We start from the raw sequence: 24,153 nt of genomic DNA on the forward strand, positions 1-24,153 counted from the left end.
CAAGTGAATTGCAAATGCCAAAGCAGACGAACCGTTGCGTGTCCGCCAATTCCACGTCAAGCGACTTTGATTACATCCTTGCCAATGGATAGCTTAGCGAGAAACGGCGCATCACAGCAGTGAAACAATTACTGCTGCTCAGCTCAAACGTAGCGCGGCGCGCCCAAACCTCGATGTGAGGGCCTCGAGGTAGCCCTTCCCGGAGCGCTCCCGCGACCCCCGCCCAGCCCCTCGCCGACGACGATCGAAGGCTGCAGCGCGGATTAATTCCAGTGGCTTTTCTGGAGCGGAGCGGAGCGGGCTGACGGCTGGAATACCGTTTGCCTGTCTCGGCGTGGGTGCTGTTTTCTGCCCGGTAAGGCAGCGCAGGCGTTGCGGGCCAGGAAGGCGACGCGCAGCAAGCTGTGCCACAGGAGGCGGGGGAGAGGAGGCGAGGCCAAGGGCCACCCCGGCCCCCCAGGGGTGCTGCCGGGCCCTGGCGTTCCCCCGAGCCTCGCGGCGTATCTCTAGGTACCATATGGTTTGAGGATGAGCTTCCTGTGCTTCTAAGGGGTGGAAGAGAAGAGAAGGAGGAAGCGTCTATGTACGGGGAGAATAATTGCTTCCCCCTTCCGCCGCTTCTCCCCCAGGCCCCCGGCACCAGCTTTAGGCCACCGTGAGGAAGAGGTGCGGCCCGACCTGCGACCGGAACCTCGACCGGACCGCGCGGGAGAGCGGAGCGTAGAAAGACGACAGGATCGCAGCCTAACAGCGCGCGGTGCGCCTCGCCGCAGCGGCGGCCGTACTGGCGTCTGGTGGTGAAATGGACAGCGAGTTCAGAGGGCCTCAGGCCATCAGAAGCAGCGTTATTCCGGTTTCAAGACGGATCTGCCCTATGTCTGCACCACGCTGGTTTTGCAGTCGTGCAGGAGTCGGTGCTTTTGTGGCCGTACGTGCAGTGACGGAAGATTTGTTACTATCTGCAGCCCAGCCTGCCATATCACACAGCTTTTGTTGCACAGAACCGCATCAGAAAGTCTGACGGTCCTCACCAAAAATTATTGCAGTACGTGACGACCATCACTGGTGACTGGAGCGGGATGTGAAAAACAGAGGCAATTTTGTTGTGATATGTATCACATTTCACAGAAAGTAAGGATTTGTGTTATTTCTAGTAAGTTAGGTAGAACTCAATTAAATTTTCAGTAGTGAGGCGAGGGCACTGAGTCAAAAAAAAAGGGGAAAAAAAAAAGAAAGTAAAGATGAAAGGGCTTGAAGGCTGCAAAAGCACTAGTCTACGGAAACTCCACCTAGAGGCAGATTTTCACACACATCTGCCAAAAAGCAGCACGATACAGGCGCAGTTGCGGCAGTGGCAGGGGTAACAAAGGCCCTCAGGACGTGCACAGGTTGATACGTTTCTCCCTACCCCTACTCCCCAGATTACATATGCGACTCCAGACAATATTTTTTCATTAGCAATCTGGATATGGTTACAGAGAGAGCTTTAGCCATGCGCTAATGAAAACCAAAGAAACCCTGCTGGTGGTCAAAAGTAAACTGGTTCTCAGGAAATTAGAAATTATGTGCAGTAGTGTCTGTGTCACATGCTTGTCTAACTGCTCCGAAGAAACTTCTTATTGACAAGCACAGGTGTAGTTCTCTCTTGTGTGGTCATTTTTTTCTGATACCAGGGCCAGAATCATACTCGGAAGGTTGTTATTAGTCTCTAGCTTGGGCTGAACTGGCAGGGTCAGGCCCTCATTCTAGGACAAATGTCCCTATTTGAAGTGATGATCATTCATTCCTTTATTGCGGTAGGTTACCCGGAATATGGAATGACAATTTAAAAATCCTATCTCAATGAATACATTCAATCAAATTACCTTAAACTTAAAACTAATAAAATTATCCTTATCAAATAGTATCTTATAAAAAAAGGTTATTTCATTTTACATATTTTGATACAGAATTAGCAATTCAATCTCAAAGTTTGAACTCGTCTTTTCACAAAAGCTGCAGTAGGATAGCTCAGCTATTTTGGTGTGCTTGCAATGTCACTGGAGGCGATCTTTCTGGGTCAGATTTTTAGAGCTGTTCAAATGCTTAATTTCCACTGAAATCAACCTTTAAAAAGCTGGCCCACTTCTTTCCAAATTAAAGTTGTGGGGGGAAAAAAAAAGAGAAAAAGAGACGCTTATTTGAGAAGTGTTTAAATGTCAAATGAAACATGGTAATGCTGACTATAGATCTCTTCCTCTTCTCTTCAGCTGCTCTACTTCAGCATTTCACCCTAGTTGACAACCTTAGCCTTTGAGCTGCTCCCCTCTTCCCTCTGAGCTATCCGCTCAAGCTTTCACCAGTGTGTGGGGTTTGCACTCACACCATTCGTCTACCTCTCCAGTTAAAAAGCTGGTTTTGGAATTTACATTAGCAAAGGCGTGACTGCATGCGTTCTGTGTGGCACAGTTAAATGTATGTGTCCCAATTAGTGTTTTTCTCTGCTTTTACGTTAATGTAAGTCAGAGGATTTAAGTCCCACCAGAGTCAGTCAAGGGTAAGAGGAATTAAGCTCTTCATCCATACCTGGTACAAAACAGGTTTTGTATCAGACCAGGGAAAACTGACTCAGAGGAAAGACAGTACAGTAAATCCATAAAGCATTTTCAGTTTTAGTTTTGATTTTCCTTCTTTGCCTTCTTTCAGCTCCTCTAAGAGCCACACCAGCCCCTTCCACTGACATCTGTGGAACTTATTGTAGAAATCAAAGGCAGTCTATGGCCCACAAGGACAACTGTCGTCTGAAGAGCATTTTCTAGCAAATCCCAATTAACAGATCTGTGAACTTAACAGTTCTCCGAACTTTATGATGTCAAGCTGATGAAAGGAAATCCCTCTTCCTACCTGATTTTCTAAATATTTCTGTGCAAAGCATTTTACAGCAAGGAAGCATTTCTAAGCTAGATGCACATAAACTTTTAAGCAGAAGGAATTAAAAAATCAGCACTGTTACTTTTTTTTATAACAAATACCACTGATTTTTATATTGATTTCCTATCTGTTTTCCTTCTTCCTCCCTTTCTTTGTCCTCTTGTTTTCCTGATTATTTGGGAGACTGAACATAAAGGATTTTTATGGCATCATTGGATATGTCACAGATTCACTGTATTATTGGCAAAAGCTATATTGAAAAGGACTTTGAAAAATAACTCCTTTCCAGTGGATTCAGCTTTCCAAATTCCAAATGTTCACATCTCTATTTACTGTTACTTTAAATAGCTTCATTTCTGTGGATGGCTGATGAGCTTCCCAGATGGAATATAAAACTTCATGTAGCTCTTGAGGTGCTCCTTTGCACTTTATGAAGAATAAGGGAAGAAAAATAGCTTTCAATTGGTAGGATTTTATGAAAAATAACTGTTGAGAAGACAGAATTTTTTTCAGACAAACTGACCAACTAAAGATTTTTGGCTGTAAATATTTGGTTTTCTTTGATGAAAGTTTTTAATTAAAGATCAGACTATTTTTGTGCACAAAGAAAAGTAGTAGCGTGACAGTACCTGATGGATTAAATGGTGCATAATATGCTCTGTTGTTTCATTGCTTTTTCTGAAATCACTTAAAGCACAGCTGCTACATGCCTAAGAGTTGTGAGGAACATGTTCTGCCCTTGCAAACATACTATTTTCATTCTTAAACAGAAAAAAAAAAAGTAGTAATGTTTCTCCTCTACTCCAGCAGCTTTTGATTGAAGAGCTAGGAAAATAATTTGTCACTGCAGCTTTGGCTATAACCCAAGCATTGAAGTCAATGGAAACACTTGCAGAAGTCCAGCCTGTGATTCCACCCCCCATTATACAGGCTCTCCTTTTACAAATTGGATTTTTGGGTAGATTTTCTTTTTTTGAGACTTCTAAAGATTTCCTGAAATTCTTGAACAAATTTAAAAGTGAGAAGTGAAGACTGCATCAAGGTGGAGTGTTTGTCTTTTAGTTCCGATAGAGCAACTAAGTCAGAAAGATGTCATCTGGCTAAAAGCTGTGCATGGTTAAAGGGCTTGCTCCAAAGACCTCTGAAGTAAGAAAAACCAAAAGCTCTCAGTATCTTTAGTGCAGTTTGGAGCAGGACTCAAGCATGAGGAAAAAATACTAGAGTTACAGACTAATCTGTTCATATTTGGGATTAAACTCTGCTCCACATGAGACTGCTAAGGTCCATAATAAATAGTTAGAGGCTACCACAGAGATGAGAAAGCAAGGGAGATTAAGAGGACTCATTTTTATTTCATTTGTTTGTCGCACAGTCTGCAAGACAACAACAGAAAGAGGAAACAACTTTGTATTTATTATTACGGCTGAGCTGCGTGTAATAAATTATGGAAGAAAAAAAGACTGAGGGATAATTGACTGAAAAAACAAATGTCAGTTAAAGTAAACACAGCAGTTTCCACTGAACCTATTTGTAAAAATGTCAAAGGAGTTGAGTTGTTTTCCTTCACAATATTTGTGCTGGTATAAAGGGACTGTGGTTTAATTAAATTTCCCCACAGAGACTAGGTATTCCACTAGATGTCACTTTGAGACTTTGCTAAGATGAAGGACAGATGCAGCATCCCCCACTGAAAAAAGGATGGGCTGAGACCTGTCTTGCAGCAGGAGCCCCTAGTCAGGAATGTAATACTGGGGTATGTCACGCACAACGAGGCTGGTTACAGACACATAACCACCTGCCAGGAGAAGAGTTGCCATCTAGAAACATGTACTAGCAAAGATCGTCCAGCTGGTAGAAACTGTTTGGCACTGCTCTCAAGGGAAGGAGTGAGGAGACCACTGTCTTTGCCAACAACCCGCCCTGTCCGCCCTGCAGCGACACAGTGGGAACAGGGTCAGGCTGGGTAGGGAGTGGGATGGCTCTTGGGCAGCTCCCCTAAGCTTCCATGGGAGATTTGATGGACCCAAGCAAAGCAGTGATCCAGCAACTGCCCCAAAATCTGTCATCCCTCAGCAACAGGAACAAGGTACTGGCCCTGATTCGGACATTTCTTCCCAGAGCACCTTACAGGCAAGACGAAGCAAATTAAAACCATCTCCAAAAAAGAGAAGTAGATGACTGAACCTTGTTTTGGAACTGCCCTGTTCTTTTGGCAATCAACTGATATTTAATAGTCCAAACAAAGAGCGTCAAGGTTTCTCTAAATACCATATGCTGAATATTGAAGGACAATAGGGAAAGTAAAATATAGCATGCTTGTTCTTTTAAAGGCGGGTGAAAAGTGAATGGCATGTCTCTGTTCCCAGTAAGGCAATAAAAGAGTCATCACAGTGGCAGAACCCTCCCTTTTTAGCCCAGTCTAAAGAGGCTTAATATTAATCAAAAAAGGGAGAGCAAACCAAAACAAAACCCAGTTCATACCCTCTAACAATGCTGGCACACAGATGTCTCTGCATGGAGCAAGACCTTGTGTTTGCACCTACACTCAGCTGTGATAATCACACAGAATAGGCCACTGGGACACAAAAATCCAGGAAATGTTAAAAAAAAAAAAAAGAAAAAGGCAAAAAGCACAAAGAAATATGTCTGCGCATTAAATACGCACTACCACATCTACTGCCAAGGATGCCTGTCCAAAGCTCCAGCAAGCTGCATACTGTTTGTGTTGTCAACAAGCAGCAGCTTTTGTACCTATGCACGTTTGTTTACTAAATATATGAAAACAATGGAGCTCAATTAAAAGTAGATTAGCCACACATGTACCAAAGGAATGTGTACTTAACTGACTATGGTGAATCTGGCTCCAATTCAATCCCCTGGAGAGGCTGCTCTGGCATGTCTGCTGAGGCCTTATTGGTATCCCATCTAGGCACAGCGGTGGCTACGGCTCCTCTAGCATATATTAAATGGATCGTATAATAACCATTGGGCAGATGTTGGAACAGCAGAAGTTTGCTGCAAATGCGCAGATGGGGCGGCAGATTATCCTGGGAAGGGAACCATGAGTTGATGGGTTCATTTCCATTATTGCTTGGCAACGCACCACATGCGTCACCAGACAGGCTGGAAAACCCCTTTGAAGGAACCAAAAGGAAAGCTTACACAGGGAGATGATTTATAAAGGAATACTGTCAACTGTGCAAGCCCATGGAGAGAATGTCCAAGGGAGTTTCTACTTTCTGACTGTATTAATGAGCAGGAAAGAGAGTGGCAAGCAAGCAAAACAGCAGGTTATGAAAGTATATCTGAAAAATTACAGAATTAAATAAATCTCCTGCCAAAGTCTTCAGGCTTCAGTACTCGGTAACTCTGAGTCCATCTAAGCAATTACCTGAATTAGAGCTGTGTCCAACCCAGCCCCTTTGATCCAAGCAATTGCTTCACTCAGAATATTCTAAATTAAAGATTTTCAAATAAATCCAAGCTTTACGCTGACTTGGGTCAAAACCTGTCCGTAGTTACTGATGGAAGTGGCATTTAGGATTAGCAACTACTGGTTTGAGATAGCCAAAAGTGATTTCTTTTTTTCAGATTTTCTTGTGAAGGGCTCAGGGAAGAGTTATACCCCCCCTTTATTTTTTTTAAAAATTAAATATATGGAAGAATATTCAGATTATTTTAGAAGTATTTTGCTCACCAAACAGACTTTTATTACTCAGAAATATATTATTAGGACAGTAATTTCAGTGACACATTGATATAAAAAAATATAGGAACTGTATATGAGTTGGATAATCATCTCACAAAAAGATTTTGCCTTTTTTTTTAAAAAAAGAAAGATTTCTTGAGGAGCTGACTTCACATGTGATAAAGTTTTGTCAGCCATAATTAATTGCTTTGTTTCTTCTGCTGATGAGCACAGCTTCCTAAATGATCATGAGGCCACAGATTTGCATGGCACTGCAAAAGTATTTCTGTTATGTGACAACTGGTTTGCTGGGGAACCCATCCCATTTTTTGACAATGATATTACAAGACATATCTGGAATGCTATACTTGAAACACTCCACCAAGAATTAACTAACCGGTTTAGCAGCCCTACCACAATGGTTTTTATTTGTCCACCCAACTAAAGCAGATGAGTCAAGGAGAGGCTAGGGGATACTCCCCAAAAGAACAATCCAGTGGTAGTCAGATGTATAATCAGAAACTCATACTGCTAGTACCCTCTTCTAATGACTAAAATGAATTCTCTTTTCTTATTGAGGTAACTTAACTAAACTCCAATATCTTAACTAAACTCCAATAATTATCCAATATTTGTTCTAATAAAAGCAATATAATTCTGCCATTACCTTTGGTAAAAGTCCTGTAGGCTCTATAGAGACATAAATAAAAGTTTTTTGAAAAAAGGACAACAAACCCCACCTTTCAAAGAAATGCTCAGTTATCCCATCAATATAGTTACCGAAGTACTTTCATCCTCTAAAATTCAATAGCTTTGGTTCGCGTTTCTATAATACAGTAAGAAAATGATGTGGAGGAAATCCAGGCTCTGTTTAAGTCAATGGAAATGTACAGGCTTCAGCAGAGCCAGGATTTTACCGTTCTAGGTTTTGGAATAACATCTCTAGGCATGTATTAAATTTGCACACCGATCGTTAGGTCCACATCCTGCACCTTCTACAGTACTTTCACATAAACACTCAGTTTCCTTGGCTTTTGGCACAAAAAGTAGATATAGTATTTTGGGGTGTGGTGTGTGTGGGAAATATAGCACTTTTTGTTTAGTAAGTGATACAAACCTGTTCCTATTTTCAAATTAGAAATAGTCCCATACTGGCTATGGATGTATAGAGATGGTAAAATTAGAACCTTTATGAAATGAAATAAAATGTTTCTTTGTGCATTACTATTTTTAGAGAAGCAATGCGTGTACCTTTCTTGTTATCTTTTGTGTTCTCAGTTACTGAAGAGATTGAAAAAGCTCCCCATGGAATCTAAAGGTAAAGGACCGGACCCTAAATCAGACCTGGGCTTTTCTGAAATAGTTCAAAATTTCAACAAACAACTGGCACTTAGTCCTCTGAAGTATTTCTGTAGCAATGATGGTACGCTTTCAAATCAGTTTATTCCATTACATAGATGTTCAGTATAAAATTCAAGATTCCATACTACGTTTTTGCACACAGCTTCTTTTCCACCACCATACCAAAATAATTATATAAAAAATAGCATTCCTTCTCATACAGTGGGACATAAAGTGGATGAACTGAATGCACTTTTACAAGTCTGCTCTTCCCACTTTGTCTTCCTTTTCCCATCACGGGCTGCATATTATTCCTGTGTTCAACTGAATAAATGTGCAACTATGAGTAAATTCACATCCACATTACTGGATTCCCTCCATATTACTCTGAATAAAGGCTCAAGACAATTCTACCACCTTTAAACCTACAGCTGACTAGGTCTTTGCTACCTGTAGTATCTTCTGCAGCATAAACACATCTTCGGGCACAGCGAGATGAAGGGTTAAAATAAAAAACCCCACTTACTTCAGGTAAACCCAGTGGGATCATAATCAGCTCAGAAAAGCATCGAATACTCTGAAGTTCTTAACTAATTTTCACAGGGGTAGGAAACAGACACCAAATACTTGCCTTAAGTACAAAAGCTCGTGTCAAATTACGTTGCTGTCAAATTTGGTCAAAGTTGGTCAAATTTACTCAATGGGTATAATTTTGAAGTGTATATATTAGCAGAGTTACAGCTACGTGTCAAACAAATTGCTGGATGAATGCTTGCCGTATTTGTTGCAATACATTATTAACAAGCAGTTGGAAAACTTTACTGATGGTTTTTAGGTCTAAATCTTATAACTGAACAAAAAAAGCCCCAAACATTTAGCCAAGTAAGAAAATGACACTTAACTTATATGTTCTAAAAGGACTAGTGCTAGATTTATTGAAAAGATTTTTATCTATCTTATGTCTGATTGGTGGAGAAAATAACAACTTATACAAAAGGACCTTTCACGTATACCTACACACAGAGAAAGAAGCGGACTACATACATCTACTTAATACACACACACACATGTAATCCTTCAGAATAACAGTGATCTGATCAGCAGGCTTAATAGAAAATAACTGTGAAGACAAAAGACTGTATTTTGAAATGACAAACATACTGATATTTGGCAGACTAATAAATTTCAGTTTACTTTATGATTCTAGAAATGATCATGTTATCCACTACCAAATAGCCTGTTATGTAAACAGAGATCCCTTCTGAACACTCTAGAGGCAAACTATATTCCAAATTTTTCAAATTAAAAAATCAATTATTTCAAACATGTGACAGGAGGAAAAAAAAAAAAAGAAAAAAAAATCTTCCCAGACTCATTTCACTGGTTTATTCAGGCACTGCCACTGGAAGAAAAATGCCCATCAGACAATAGAATCACACTCTCCTCAGTATGCAAGGAACACCTCATTTACACTCCTGCCAGCATATGAAATTACATCTTTCCTTCTCACACTGAATGATAGTCAAAAGGCCATTCTGCAGGCCTGATTTTGGGAGATGTGCCCTCTCCAAGATTAGTAGATATTTCACGTCCTGCATGTTAACATTTTCTCAGTACTGCCTCTCTCACTCCATACATTTTTGTTTAGCCACACACACACTTTAAAAATTGATTTCACTTGAACACTTCGGGGTCTATCCGCTGACAGAAAGACATTCTTGTGGTTGCAATGCAGTTTCGGTCTAATTTAGATACAGGTAGACGTACTCTTGTCATACATCTACTCTGCCATTGACCTACCAGGATTCATTTGTTAGACGCTTGGTTCAATCCAAATGATTTTCTTTCAACTTCCCGTATGTGGGAAGTAGTTATATGAGACCATTACATTGGCTTAAGTGATAAAAATTGGTGTAAGTGGTAAAATGCTAACAAACAGGTCTTTGAAAGCTTGTGGTAGATACAACTGTTGCCGCCTTCTTTTCCAGCACAGGTAATGATGCCTGAAGATGGAGCTGTTTACAAACTTCTGTAGCAGGAGAGAGACCGTATCTATTTGCAGCACACACTTCGCGGAAACCGGCACAGTAGTTACTTTTATTACGTGTAAATAGGTCTGCCGGTTTCTTAAACACTGTAGTAAATTTATAAAGTAGGGATATACCATAGATGTATTTTTTCCACAAGTGCTTATAAAATGTTTCAGTCCAGAAGTGAAGTCGTCGATGAAACATTAAATGAACGTTAACTGACAAGAGGCTTGTATTTTTACCAATATAATATTTATGTATGATTTCTAGTAGTGCTTAAAGTCTCCAATGCGAGTTTTTTATTTTTTCATATTTTATGCCTATGTGGTCACACTGATTAGACTTTGCCATCATGTCATATTCATAGCTGACCTCTTCCCATTAATCATGTCAGAAAAGCTGTTATGCGCAGCTACAGATGTCAATCTTTCCTTGCCTTCTGCAAATCCAAGTTTATCCCCATGAGGGAGAATTTTCAAAGCTGGTTCAACATATCCTGAAAGCAGTATGCTTGTATAGGTGTGTGGTTTTTTTTTTCTAGCATGGCCACCGGTGCAACACCTACACTCTTTTTTGGTGGACTTTCATAATCATTCAGTGTGCAAAAATGATTCACATGCTAAAGTTCAGCAATGCATAAATACTGGAAGAATCAGGGCCTAAGTAATCATAAAAGCTCCATGTACACATATAAGCATGTTATATGCATATTCAACACATATAGTCTCTACTACGGTTTACAGTATCTGCAAGAGCACACGTGTCTTCCTAGAAACTTGAAAAAGGGTTTGCCCGGGTCCCTGTGTTTGCTTCACTGACAGCCATTATTATAACCTTAGCTTTTCATGTGGTTCTTACCTTCCTTCCGACAAAACATGCAGTGTAAGCACTGCCTGAAGGTGCTGAATCCATTACTTACTTTAAATGGATTATCTACCCGGATTATCTACCTAGCTCATGTACAATTGCTATTTTTTATTGTGCTATTAGACAAAGTTTTGGCTTTGTAATAAACTGTACTATTCTCACACAAGCATACACACACACACACAATCACATGCTGCCTTTTTCTTTCAGTTGCACCAGTTTAATTAAGAGATTTTAATCAAGCTCCAGTGCTGTCATAAAAAAAATTAATCTTACCCACCTATCGGAATATAAGCAAGCTGTCAGCTAGTTTTTTATCTAACTTTTTAAAGAGCACTGCATAAATAATTCAAAATACCATCTACACCTTGTCTAATTACCAAACTTAAATCCTGAAGCTTCATCAAGTCTCAAAACAAAAACAAAAGCGGAAAGAATACCCAGGGTGTACTTTACTCTTTAGGGTAACTAGCATCGAATATACCTATGAATACTTCTTATTTTGGACCACGGCCCTATCTTTTGTACACAGAACCAAGAAAGCCCCGCAGTCCTTAGTGACCTTTGGAATAGCCGGTGAATATACTGTCATTTAATTTGTCAGTACTGAGATGTGTGACAACAATAGAGACACTGTAGTACAGCGACAGGAGGGACTGCTGGATAAAACACAATTAACTGCTTCGGGTCTATTGAGAGAAGACAGACAACACAGAAATCGGAGAACTGGTACCACGTGCCACAGCAGCACCGACCAGCAGCTTCCTCGTTTCCCGTGGTGTCTCAATTTTGCACATGCAGCTAAGGTAGAGTCACGCAGCGCACGCTGTGGGAATCCATTCTTCAAGACAACAAAGATACAGAGCACAGCAGCAAGATCTATGCCTGAAAGGAAACGTTTCACTTCGCCTTCTTCCCTGTCATGCCCTTCTCAAGGAAGTTTACAAGCCTTAGCTTTACCTTTGGGTGGAGGCAATGAGATAATTTCTCTGCATGTTTTAATATGTCTTGCAGATTTTTGCTCTTGTCTTCTCACCACTGAGATAGTTTGCTCTGATTCATTCAGTTAATGACAGAATCAGTGGTTATTTGGATTTATTGAAGAGACAACATCAGCAATCTACTGTAGCTCTTTTGTTTTGGCTTGTTCTTTTTTTTTTTCTTTGATTTTTTTTTTTCTTACATTTTCTTCTTTCAAAATAGTCCTGAAAAATCTCATTTGCTCCATCACTGTATTTTTTGTAATTCTACAAAACCTATTCAGTCACTTGAGGTTCGACTAACTATTGTCCTTGGGAGACTATAGGTGGTGAGAGAGAAAAGGAAAAAGGAAGAAATGACTGTTCATAGCATATCAGAAATCTGAGTAATTGAAAATATCTCCATAGATATTCCTGGTCATATATTCAACAGAACTGTAAGATTTTCTGGGAATTATAAAGAGAAAACAAGTGCTATTGTACTCAGAATCTTTGACCAACTGTTTATCTTGACTGCATGTGATTTCCATTCTCTGCCTTTGTGAATATTTATCAGATAAACATTAAGATAAGCAATCTGTGCAACACTCCCAGGTACCGATGGCTTGCTTGGGTGTAACTGATTGCAAGTTGAACTGTGTGTTATGAGCCAAAGGTGAGCCTTCTAACAGGGTCAGTGGCATTACTGTAGGCAAAGATTGTTGTTAGTTGAATGAACCACTAAAGAAAATGGCGTGGTGTCATCCAACATCACTGATAAACCTGTATTCAGACTTATGACATATAATAGCCACTGGTAACCTTTCTACTTTGCTTAGTATTTTTTTTAAAGCAAGCACTACATAGTTTCAGTGGGTTCATGATATGCATTAGAATGCACTGAAACCAAAAGATCAACTGAAAATTTCATCTGGAGTTTTTTTTACATTGACGCCATATTGTACAGACTTCCTCCTTGTGAACTTTATGTTGCAATTCACACATTGAGGTTTCAAAAAAAAAATCTTTGGAAAAATACTTGGATCCATAGTTCAAAACCAAGACCCAATATCTGACATGATTCTGTTCAATTAGTAGGAAAGACCTAAGATAAAATGAGGATTGAATTACCTAGCCAATTATGCTACATTTTAGTTTATTACTTGCAGATCCCCCAGGTATATCCCCCAATTGTCAATGCTATTGCTGGATTTCATCTGAAGAAAGATGTAGTTCCAGACTTACAAAACTGCCTCCTTACCTGCACTGTATGTAGAAGCATATTTGTTATTACACCTCTAGGGAGCTTTTTACTTGCTGGAAAACAGGCTATTTGGCATTTATTTTAGAGTATCAGAAAAAAAGAGTTTTCAATTTAAAACTTTTACTTAATCTTATCTAGAAACAAATATTGAGGCTCTAGATATGAATGAAGGCAAGCAAGCCAGATGTGGACATCAGTTTGTTGCAAACTTTTCAGAAAATACTTAGTTTAATGAAAGTTCTTTAATCAGAATCCCATTAGACAACTATTCTGGACAATTTACTCTGTCTGATGGACAACATCTCTCCCATATCCAATGCTGAAACCTCATAATGCTTTATATTTTCCAGCATTCACTGAACCAAAAATTCATGCCTTTTCAAAGTTTAAATGTAGAGGAGAGAGAAACTTTGATGTGCATTATGCATTTAATTACAATTGGAAACTTTAAAAATTTGTAAGGTAAAATTTTTGTCTAGCAGAAAAATTACAAGTGACATTCTCATACGCATTGTATTAGTTCTTATTGTTTTGTTATTAATAAATGGATTAAACAAATGCATGTATAATTCCCTAGATGAGTGCTGTGCTATAGAAAGAGGCATTTTCTCACAGTGTACTCGCACTGTGCCAGTACTCAGAAGTCCCCGGCAGAATATCTGTACTCGACTGTCTCTCTCTTATGCCTTTCCAGAGCTCTTTTTCCATCATGGATTCAACCAGCCACTCCTGTACTTCCAGGTAGACCCCTTCCCTTACATTCTTAATGGCCTCTCCATAGGCTCTCTTACCTTTTACTTCCCTGCATTGATCATTGGACTAGCTCCTTTCCCATTCTCCATGCACAGCTGGGACCAACTAAGAGAACTGAATATAGTATTGAATATTGAACTGAATATTGACGCAATAGCCCCTCTCTTCCCTCCAGCTCTCACCCACATCCATTGAAACTGTCTGGTGCAGTTCACATATCCACTACAGAGCTTTTGACAGACTTACCATGAAGCCATTGTAGACATCATAGAGCCATCAAGTTTGTTTTTTTTTTTCCCTTCCATCAGATTTGCATCCAGTTGCCAGACAGCATAGGCTAAGGTGACAAGGCAATTCTCTTGAGCATGCATAAGTCTTCATCAAACATTTTGCTGACAGTCATATCTGACAAGCTATAGGATTCCTTCTCCTGCACTCCCAGCCAACGTTAATGTCATTGGCAAAACAATCTGCACAGACATGCTCAGGAAAAGACAGTAGCAAGGCTACGTACTACCTGGGTTCAGGCATCCTGCCCTCACCTTCTGCAGCCTTCATCATCCTAAGCAAGGCTAAGTCAGCCAATCTGATATTCTCTTTGGTGTGAGCTCTCTCAGCCAGCCCAGCTAGGGCCATAGCCTCATCTTTCTGGTTTCTTTTACCCTTCTGTAAAAACCTCCCACCAAATCCAAAGTAGCTTCTTCAGATACCTCATTTCAGCTTTTGCCTGCTCCCAGGTATGTACCTGCTCAAAGAACTGTTTCCCAGTCAGCAGCTAGCTCTCTTCTTTTTATCTTTAATACTCTTTCATGTTTGTGTTCAAGTCCAGGGAGGGCCACCTTCTTTACAACACAAACAAGAAAGGCCTTGGGGCATGGGCATGAAGTTGAATGACACTCAATAGAACGCAATAAAGAAAGGAACAAATTTTGCTTGCACGCTCACACTGTGAGAGCTTGGTACTAGGTCCATGGCTGTATCATACCAGAAAACTCCAGTGATTAAATCTTTAGAGGAACATACAGGCTTGTCATCCTTTTTGCTGTGGAGATGACAATAAGCCTTAAAAACCCAATAGTACAGGAATGAAGGAGTCTTTCCGCTGTGGCTTGGTCTTGACCACTGGCTATCAAAACCTAATGATAGGTGTTTCAGCTAAGCTGCTTTGGAGAGCTGCCTCACCACTTATTATTATTGTGCTGGTACTGCTTTTTAAAATTATAATTCATCTGCATTGGGAATTAAAATATTCTATTGAGTTATTACCATATGCCTTGTGTGTGAAAGGTATATGGCCATTTCTCTCCACACTATAATTATTTGTTACTTCACAGGAGTTTGTGTTGTTTCATAAAGACTAAAACTGAAAAGTTACACTGCTTGTAAAAATTTCGTTGTTATGAAACATTGTATATTTCATTTAAGACCTTATGAATACAGGATTACTACATTCATTGTTTCTTTCTGTTTCCCTAGTGATAATACAAATACATACTGTGAAAAGATGGGCTTCCCATCAGCGTGGGTGAATCTCGTCCTGGAACAACAGCTAACCTGCATATTTGGGGTAGAAGGTTTACTTTAAAAAAGGTGGAGTTAAGATGAGTGATTAAAATCAGACTTAGCTTTCAAGAAAAAATTGCACGCATTTGTCTGATTTCTTAAAAGCAATCACAGGTTCTCTTAAAAAGAAGTTGTTATATTTATACCTCCTTTATTTTATACAGATACACCCATGAAACTGCAAGGTCAGTTTCTCCAATTTAAAACCACCAGCTGCCACTGTTCATTTATCTGCCTTGTAATTATTCGATATCAGAGAGTCTTTAATTGCATGCATATGTATTTATTTTTCAATGTTATTCCCAATATTAACAATAAGAGATAGGAGTCAAACTAATGGAACCTTGCAAGAGCTTTTAATTGCCATCTCTTTACACAAGTCCACGCAAAAATACACATTTTGAAAGAATATTAGTTGCAAAATAAAACAATCAAAATATTTACTTAGGGCATTTATTCACCTTTACACAAGTTATGCTTCAGTCCTCACCCGCATGGTTGCATACATATTTTCAACAGCTGTACTTTGTTCACAGCAGGTTTGGAAGGACACAGCATATTTCTGTTTTACTCTTGAGGGATGGGAGCACCCATTGGACTTCAGTCAAAAATCATAGTGAATGTTCTGAATGTATATTCAGACTCACAGTGCAACTGGGAAGGATGCCTACTTATATACACTTCATACTACATGTTCCTGTCAAAGCTTAGAAGCACTTTGTACGGGCAGCAATTTTGAGATGGTCTCTATACATCATCTGTGTACGGGCAGCAATTTTGAGATGGTCTCTATACATCATCTGACCTTACATTATCTCAATTTTAAGTTCTGGAAAAAGAAAAGTGTGCAACACATATGCTCGGAATCTCAGCTACTTTCCATGTGCAATAGCCACACTATCAAATGGAGGTTCAAATGTTACTGACGTAAATACTTATTTCTGTGTTTTTACATGATAGCAAAAGTAAGAAGAAGAGTTTGTCCCAAACTAGGATCAGACAGACATTTCCTAACCAGCACTTCAGTGACATGCTGAAGAAAGGCAGATGCAGTCAAAAGTGCAGCAGGTACCAACAGGAAGTAACTTCATCGTTGCGAGGCGTATGTGCAACTCAGCTACTATTTTGATACAGGGAGCTGCCTTGACATAATTTTTAATAGTCTCACTAGATACGTGTATTGGAAAAAATTCAGGCTCTGGGAAAAGGTAGCGACAGACAAAAATCTAGGACAGAATTAAGTATTTTTTCTAGAAGTAACAGGCTTTCTTTCCTTTAATAACAGTAGCAGGATTTGTCCTATTATTCATATAGCAGTGTGTTTTCATACACGTAGCCTCACAAGCAGTAGATACATAGACAGAAAAAGACGACTGACTCCCGGCCAACAGCGTTACACAGCGAAAAGGCCCTTAAGCTTCCATAGTCATTCTAAGCTTTACCACAGTAAGAGTTAGAGGAGAACATAGGAAAGCGGCAGAACACGGACAATAAACTAGTGCAATGAGTGTAACTTTTCCCTCGAGATTTTTCTCTAACCTTTCATTAGACCTAGCTCATATTTCCAAGTTTGCTGTCTGTTACAGTGGGTAGCTTTTCCTCTACTCCCTATTCCTGGTACAGCAGGTATTCCAGAGTGGGGCGGAAAAATGCTACTGATCACAGGCAGTCACATACATCTGTGGTTCAGACTCAGGAGGGCAAAGTTTAAACTTATCAAGAATACCACTCCTAGATGTCTGGGCTCCAGACATTTGTTTTTCAGCAAACACGACTTCTGTAACCAAGCCACACCTTTTGGAAAAACCACAAACTTGTCACAGCAAGGCAGGAGGGGGCAGATCTAATCTTACTCACTCATAGCTTTGATGATAAAGTAGTTCTTAGGAAATCAGACTTAGCAACACAATGTGAACATTATTGTATTAATTTCCAGAATGTAATAAAGTTATAATGAAATATCTGCCATTCTGAATAGTGAATATTGATTGTTTATGGAAAGCAGGTACAGATGTTGAAAGGGAATTTTCTACTATTTTTCTACTATTTTACGGAAAATTCCATAATATGAAAGCATTGCTACTTTGCATATCAGAATTTTGGGGGCCAGGCTGATGACCTTTGAGAATATGCCCCTTTCTTTGGCTAAAGAGAGGCAAGCTAAAGAATGGCAAGTGGAAATCCCATTCCCTAGTGAGGACTGGCCATGTCGCTTCTAGATCCTTGATTCATGGCCCAGTTAAACACTCCAACCCTGGGTTCTGCTGTCATGACCCTCATGCTTTGTCAGTGAAAACGGACTTCATCTCTCTCACAGTATTTCTTCCATGGATGGTCAACTGTGAAATAAAAAATGTACTGCAGAGACTATGTTTCCCTATGAAAAGAACTAATTCCAAAGACTGACATGGTTAATTCAAATCAGACATGTTAAAAACCAAACAAACTGAAAAATACCTCCTTTGTGAATAAACAAAAACAGCAAGAGTTTTTGTTAAGTTACTATGATCAAACTTTAAATATGTAAAAAATAAAAAGTACAGGGAAAGTTTATCTTCCAAATCCTGTTCTGTTCAGGTTCTTCTTCCATTCCTATTTACACAGTTTTTGAGCATGTTTTGTATCTGAAATGAAGCTCTCATTGACCTTAAAGGAACCCTAGAATATTTCCTACAGTGTCCAGAATGAGACCACAATTTGCTTACTGTGTTATTTCTGCTCCTCGTGTCCAGACAAATACGTTTTTGATCCATTTTCCTAAGACCTTTTTTTGCAGGAGATGTGGATATTCTAAACTCTACGCCTTTTTTTTGCCATCTGAGCCATCTGCTTATGGCAGAAGAGAGAAGATGAGAAGGAAAGCCCAATGTTAGAGGTGAAAGAGATTAAAATGCAAATAAATGACAGTACGTTTTAAGACTGCCATAGTAGTTTGTATTTGACAAAAAGGCAGCATGGCAGGTTTTCCCCTGTTAGTGTGACAGGTCACCATTTCTAATCTCAGGGTCATGTCCAAGTTCTCTCTTTCATAATTGCTTGGGCTGACATCTATTTTGACCTTTTTTCATTCTGGCCTCCCTGAATGAGGGAAGTCAGAGAACCATAAAGAGGAAGAAGTTCCATAAAACGCCATAGTGATTACGAAATGGGACGACTACCCCTCTGGCCTTTGCTATAAATGTGTATATAATGTGCCATGATATTTTAACCCTTGAAAGTTGCTAGAGTACACATATCTGCCCTGTTTTGGTACAATTCGAGAGAGCTATTTTTACAATGCCTGCAGTGTTATCTGTTTCTGATGCACTATGAAAGATGTATTTAATTACAGATTCTTCCTATTTTTAGCAAGGAATGAGTAATTAGGCATATTTGCTAAGAATGGAGAGTAATTACAATTAATACAATTTCACACAATTATTCTCTCTGCTACTGTAAACAGTCCCAATTGTTGTATTGTGGGACAACAATCTGCCCATTTTGTTTGACTTTATTTTCTATTTAGAAACATTAGATTAAGGTCTACAGGTTTCTACGAAACATCCATGAACCTGGAAGCTGTAGAAATATCACACTGATCAAAATGTACAAAGAATGAGTGAATCTCAGCTAGGACAGTTATGATACATAAGCTCTCCTTCTCGATTACCAGTTACGCAGTGCTGGCTAGCTTCTTACTCACATTCTACTGTGATAAAACTCATAGTTAAATATCAAGCTGATGACAAGTGACTGAACAGCGACTGTCAATAGTCCTTTAGAAAGGAATCTCTACAAAATTAGTGCTTAACGAAAGTATTTTTACATCTATCCAGTAATTTGAAGATTACATTTAAATAAGTATATTATTATATGGTCTTACCCATGGAACCCTCTGTAAGTCATCGATTACTACTGGTAACAGTCATTGAAAAATATAAAGACATCTAAAGCACAAATATTTCACTCATTACAGAGCTACCTGAACCCTGGAAACTCCCTTGTTATTAATACTATTCTCTTTTAAGATGACCTGGGCTAGGGATGCAGTTATATAGCTCAGAAATAAAATCTGCTTAAGTATTAGTACAGGACTGGGTGTGTGCCAGGCAGCCTTTGCTCCATCCAGTGCTACAGGATTTTCTAATGCCAGAAAGGGCCAAGGGTTTGATCAGCTAGGTACTACAGAGCAGAAGGAGGATGTGCTTTCTTCAGAAGAGGGGAGAGCACAAATTCAGGGCAGGGTTGTGATTATCTGGTGACTATGAGAATACGGTGAAGGGCTGTTCACATGCCAGGGCTGGCGATAAAGTAGATGCTAGAGTGTGACCATGACACTGTCATTGGGAAGGGAGCCCCAAAGGAAACTGAGGCGATGCAGTAGGGTTTTCAAGGAGGAAATCAGGATATCCTCTCACCTAGCTAAGCAGAGAGGAAGGGTTTTCTGCACTGTCTCTTTTGTGCAGCTTCTCATATTGCAGACATGTAAGGTTGAGCAAGATGAATTTGAGCATAACAGGAGTAGCTCAGCATTTGAAGAACCCTCCACCTTCAATTTAGAGATGTGTTTAGTTTCTCGGGGCTTTATCTATAGCCCATTTTGGCCTGGTATTATTTTCTCTCATCTCTCCTTTGCTCCCTCTCTCAGTAATATCATGTAATAGTAGTAAATAGCGTTATTATAATCCAGAAAATAATTTCATATCATAGGCAACTTCAAATACAGCAAAACCAATGGTGAATTGAATGTTTTACAACAGTAGATTCACTCAGGAAATGTGGACTAGGTATGAAGTTGTCCAGGAGATAAATAATAATCTTTTCAATAAATATAGTGCATAACCAATCACCCCAAATGATAAATTAGGAGTATTATCTGCTCCAAAACCCTTCCTACCAGTATGGTCTTTCTCAGTCCAAGAATAGAACTTCTTGGGAGGTGTAACTGCTGAAATGAAGTCTGCAAGATCTGCAAGCACATCAGATGCTGACACAACATAAACTGATGTAGTTTTCTTATAAACAAGGCACCCTTGATGTTTTGCAGCCAGGAAGAGCCTCGCCTCAAATCTGGTAATCTCCTTGACTGCCTATAGAGCAAAACATACCTCTCTGTTATGGGAGCCAACATAGTAAGTGATACCTTGTTTCTTGCTGTATATATAAAAATGCCTTACTTTTTTCTTCTGATCTTATTAGTAAACAAATAAATAGTCAAATGTTTGTCCTTTTTTTTACTAGTTCTCAGCTTTACTCTGTGGAAGAGTTCACGGTCCTAATACCATACTAGTGTAGTCAGCACACTGCACAGATCATTATACAAAACCCATTGCATATATCATTTCATTAGCTTTTAGTAAGGCTATATGTGGAAGCCAAGTCATTTTTTTTCCTTAATCAAAGGTACTTATGGGATATGTTAGTACAATGATCTATAGATTATGCATGTAGTGTTGTTTAATGTCCTAGCCATATTTTCCACTCAGGAGAATTTTGAAAGGATCACATAAGGAGCACTGGAAATACCTGATTTTTAAAGAATATGACCCCAAACGTCAGCAAAATAGGGGAGCAAGATCTTGCAAAATAGTTGGTTTGCCTTGGAACTATAGCATAGAAATACAACTTCATAGTTCTATATAATTATAGTTAATTCATATGATATTCTCTAAGGTAAAATAGAACTTGGAATGGGAATAAAACATTTAAAAAGATGAGATACTAAGCATCTAAGCCATATTTCACTGAAAAATCCTGCCTTCCCAAGAGGTCAGTCTTAAATGTCCAAATTAGTTCGATGATAACAGAATAATTCTAATGTTACAATGATTTTCACAGTTTAGTTACATTTTATCAGATATATCTTTTTTTTCTTTTGTTCGAGTCATGTAATTAAGCACCATTAGGTACATTTTTGAGATTTGATTAAGTCATCCTTAAGTTAATATTGAAAATAAGATGAATTGCTTTTCATAATTAAAATGTCAGACCCTGGCAAGCTCTGGGAATAGACGTCCTGAAAATACATTGCTCTTCTGTGAGGTCATAAGAAATGATGTAAGGACGTTAGTGGAGGTTCCATGCAAACGTATCAGGACTTTAAAATTACAAGGCATACCCACTATATTTATAGACTACACAATACTTTTCACAGTGCAGCTGCATCCTGAAAATTACTTGCAAATAGTCCTTGCTTGCATAAATAGCTCCACTGGATTCTCTGTAACGAAGATGCAGTAGTCCTCACCCAGGCGACAAACCTCACTGACCCACGCAAGTGGTGTTTTGCTAGGGTGAGACCATAGATTTTGAAAAAAAGAGTAACATATGTTTGAAAGATGAGTAGGATTCAGTCCAAAGAATTCAAATCTAACCAAACTTTGCAGGACAGAAATAAGCACAGCTGGTTTTACACTCCGTATCTCTGGCTAATGTTTAAAACAAATGAGTGCTGAAAACAAGAAGAAAAAGTAATTCGGAGAGCCTCTCAGAGCTCTGGTCAATGCGAACTCTATTCTTGCTTTCTTTCTCCTCTTCCCAACCCACATATTAAAAAAGGAATTTCAGATCTGTCTGGCATGTCATTCAGTGACAGCTTTATATAACATTTGGTGAGGGCAAAAAACAGATGCCAAAAAGGCTGGTTTAAGCCATTTTTTATTCTTGATAGGCATTCTTTGATTAGAAGTAGCAAGTCCTGAAGAAGATAGACAGGAAAAATTCCTGATTTAGTCTTCACCGCAAGGTTAGCTTTGGTTATTAGGTCTAGATGTTGGGCAGCAGGTTCACCAGTGTGGAGGTGGCTGTAGAAAGCTGTGTACACAGACTGCCTTCCACTGGGACTTGGAGCAAGCCTGGTGCGGAACTATAGCTTTTGTGGGGTAGACTCCAGCTTTTGTTCAGCAGTATAGTGAGGCTATTATTTTTTTCAGAGGACTGCGGGAGAACTTGTTGGCTTCTGTGCAGCACAAAAGGAACTGTGGGAAAGTGGTGGAGGACTTTCATCAGACAAAAGGATTAGCCTGTTTCTCTGTGGTAAAGCAGGTGGCTGCCAGCTGAAGTATGTGCAGCATTTGTACTCTTAATTTTTATAGCTAACTCAAGTGGGAACACCAGAATATTTATGTGAATTAAGAGCTTGCATCTCAACTCTCCACTTAAGACTGATGTTCATCCAGTGGAATGAGCACTCGTATCATCTGTACCGTTCCTAAAATGGAAGTACTTGTACTCTGGGGGATCATATTGATCACTTCATTGCAAGCAAATAATCCTGGCTGAAAAAAAGTCAGGTGAAAGAGGTATGATATTTCAGCAAGTAACTAAGAGAAAGAAACATTTCTTAATTGACAAGGTGTTTATTTTTAATGGAAGAAAACAATGCCTAACACTGGAATCAGACTAAAATAACAAGTAATTTCAGTGAGATCTGTCCACAAACAGTAGGAGATCATGCTTTTATTGACATAGGTACCCCCAACTCTAACCCCTGTAAATGTCCCAGGGAGAAGATAATTGAGCTCATCAGGATCCATATCTTCATGCATTCTCACTCTGCAGGACTTTAAAAGCCTACTGTGCCAACTCACTCACCAGGAAGTATTTACACAAATTTTATATGCCAAGGAAGTTGAGACCCTGTCTTGACACAGAAGCTTCCATAGCTTTACTTCAGCCCTCCTGTTGCCATACAATACGGTATACAGTATTTACTTACCCCGTGTGTTCCAGGGGCCATAGGATAGACGATACCCACTTTTGCAGCAAAGTCATATTAGTCTTAGTGTCATTGTTCAGTGAATAGCTCTAGGCATTATTTACTGAATGTTATTCTTGATCTGCTATGTATTCTGAATGATTCATTTCCTCATAGTCCTACCCATACAGTATCCAGCTGTATCACAAATATTGACCTGTCATTGCAAAGGGAGGTGAATGAGGGGTAACAATATTAATTCATGTGCTCATCCAGTTATCCAGACTGAGAGGCACTGACTCTTGATTTCACAGCTTACTACAATTGCTTTCCTTCTTTTATAGTCATGCCTGGCTTGGACTTCAGGTGCACTTGTGCATGCTCACTGTTTTTACAAATTAGACCTCAAGGTCCTCTGTGTGAATGAGAGTACAAACTGCTGCTTTTAAAATGGCTTTCCTATTACATTAACTTAGTGGAAGATGTAAACATAAAGGTCATTGTCCAAGGAAGCATTTCCTTATAATAATTAGGTTAACATTTCTTCCTCTCCTTGCCAGCCTATGCTTCAGTTACTGCACATTTTTTAATTCCTGAAGCAGAAGAACCAAGGTTTTCTGTCCTTGCTCTGCCAGTCCCAATTCTCCTGTTGGTTCCTACTCCCAGCATTCACTTATCTGCTGTTTCTGGCTGTTCTCTGCAACCTCTTTGCTCAGTTCTCCTCCCATAGCTCCTTATCACTTGCCCCTCTCCTTTTCCCTTGTTTGTCTTGCCCTTTCTTCCTTTCCAATTCCTTTCACCCTCTTCCAGCACTTCTTTGTCTTTGTTTTTAGCTCAGTCATTCACATTCTCCATCGCTCCCTCTCCTGTCTCCATGCTCACCTATTCCTGCACAGCTGCTGGCTCTCTGTCTCTCACCAGCTCCCAGGCCCCTTCTCAAACTCTCCTGTTCCAGCTTCTTCCTAGCTTGTTACCCCTTTCCAACAAGTCCTTGGTTTCATCAGTGTCTCATTAAAATCTCTTGTCCTAGGTTTCTCTCATCCCTGCAGCCTCAGCAGAAAACCAGTCTCATATTTGTCCCTCTGATTCAGATAAGTATTCGA

The sequence above is a fragment of the Phaethon aethereus genome, assembly GCF_964289735.1.
Source record: "Phaethon aethereus genome assembly, chromosome: 4".
Taxonomy (NCBI): Eukaryota; Metazoa; Chordata; class Aves; order Phaethontiformes; family Phaethontidae; genus Phaethon; species Phaethon aethereus.